Below are 2,383 nucleotides of genomic sequence, written 5' to 3' on the forward strand. Positions count from 1 at the left end.
CAAATTGAAAGAGACAACCAAGAAGAAGCGATGAAATCATATTCGGTATTGCTCTGACTATCTCAATAATGGTTCATGCTATCTATGAGGTGCACATACTCAGTTAGATTTCAATTAAGTTTTTCCTTCAGAATTGTATAAGTTACGAAGAAAACTTAGAAAATCTTCAACAAAACAGTGTAATTGTAGTAAAGGTAATTATGTCAGCCATATTACTTTTAGATCAGCATTTATTCATACGTACCAATTTGAAAGAGACAACCAAGATGAAGCGATGAAATTGAATTCGGTATTACTCTGACTATCTCAATAATGGTGCAATGCTATCTATGAGGGCCACAAACTCAGTTAGATTCCAATTAAGTTTTTCCTCAAGAATTGTATAAGTTATGAAGAAAACTAAGAAAATCTTCAACAAAACCGTGTAATTGCAGTAAAGGTAATTATATCAGCCATATTACTTCTGGATCAGCACTTTATGCTCTCCTGGATCAGCCTTTATTGATGCATACCAAATTACAACAAATAACCAAGATGAAGGTTTCAAATTGTATTATTCAGTATTACTCTGTCTCAATAATGGTGTATGCTATCTATGAGGTGAACATACTCAATTATATTTCAATTAAGTACTCCATAGAACTTTGTAAATGTTTAGAAGAAAATCTAAAGCACAGTTCAAACAGTAAAATAAATCAGAGTACAGAAAAAACCTACGAAATTTTCAACAGAATCAATGCATTTCAGTACAAATAAATAAATCTTTCCCGTTTGGACTACATAACAATTTGTGAAAATATTCCTTATTCAGTTTCATAAATAAAATCTTATATCTTTTACAGGTTAATCACGTCACGTGCCTTGTCTGTTGTTATTTTTAGTATTTGAAAAAAGGATTAATTCCACTATTTATCTCTCACGGCCTCGAATATACGAAAACAAAGTCTAAGTTTATTTAGAATAAATACCATGAGTAAAATTTGAGTCACTATAAAGGAATTCACTAAAATTTTAATACCTAATAAATTAGAATACGTTCGAATGTTTTTATAGACAAAAAAGTATAAATAATAAAATGCTTTTTCCTGCTCAGAAAGAGTTAACGTATTATATTGAGACGAAAATACCATTAACTTGAGTTTAAACCTTCTTTATTTTTCACTTTTGTGTAAAATGAGTGATGATTTTGTGTATGTGAGAGTTTTAGATAAATCGGCAAAACTGAGTTTCCATCAAATGCTACTAAAATGAGGTTGTTGATGCAAAATTAAATAAAAACGTGCACTGTAGAGTCTAGGAACAATTTTTTTTTATCTCACTTTCATAAGGTATTTAAAGAGATAGATAGATAAACTTAAAATAACAGACACAAATTAAATTTCGTATTCAAGTTATTCGTTTGTATGTTTTGATTGCCTTTACTTAAATTGAAATCAAAATATTACACTTGATTAGCTAAAATTTCAATTTAAAAAAATTAATCGGTTTGACATTAAAAAATTTATACACTATCAAAAAAATTGGATAATGCAGATCTGCAATATCGTAACCCGTACCTAGTACTTTATAGAATAGTTTGCAGCCTCGTACTTTATACCCCGTATCGTACCTCGTACTTAAAACTCAATAAATTGTTAAACTGAATCATATACCCTCCTTAAGCTAGCTTAGGTGACTTGAACGGAAACACGGTTCAATTTAACACACTGTAAAAAATTGCGGAACAAATTACAGTAAAAAGTACCGGCCCTCAGGGTCCCGGTACTTTTTATCGTTAAGTCCATTTTTACCGGAACATGTTAAGGAACAAAAAAAAATTTGGTATACCGTAATTTTTGCAGTAATAATTACCGTAAAATCGCTGAATCTTCTAATTAAATAAATATCACTGTAAAAGGTTTTGTATAATGTACTTCTTCTTTAACAACACTACAGCCCAGTGCAGATCAAGGCTTTCTCAGTCTGCCTCTTCCTGATATTTCGACCTTGTAGCTAGATTTTTCCATCTATTCACCCCCAATACTTTTAGATCCTTCTCCACACAGTCCATTCACCTTGTTGCCTCTCTCTTCCTTGTACCCTCAATCTTTGAAAATGTTAGTTTTTTAGCTGGATCAGAATCTCCACGACGAAGAACATGTCCCAGTTATCTGATCCTGTATGACTTAATAACTCTCAAAATGCTTGGTTGTGTAAGCTTTGATTCAAGAAAAATCATAAGAATGTCAAGGTTTTAAAATATTATCTTTCTGCAAATATTTAGTATATTTTTTGTCAACAGAAATATAAAAATATTAAAAAGTATTAAAAGTACATGCTGAGAAAGCCTACAGCTTCACCTAAAATTCCAGTTTAAAATTTTTAAGGAAACTTATTTTATAAA

Source organism: Parasteatoda tepidariorum, chromosome 8 (genome assembly GCF_043381705.1).
Source record: "Parasteatoda tepidariorum isolate YZ-2023 chromosome 8, CAS_Ptep_4.0, whole genome shotgun sequence".
Taxonomy (NCBI): Eukaryota; Metazoa; Arthropoda; class Arachnida; order Araneae; family Theridiidae; genus Parasteatoda; species Parasteatoda tepidariorum.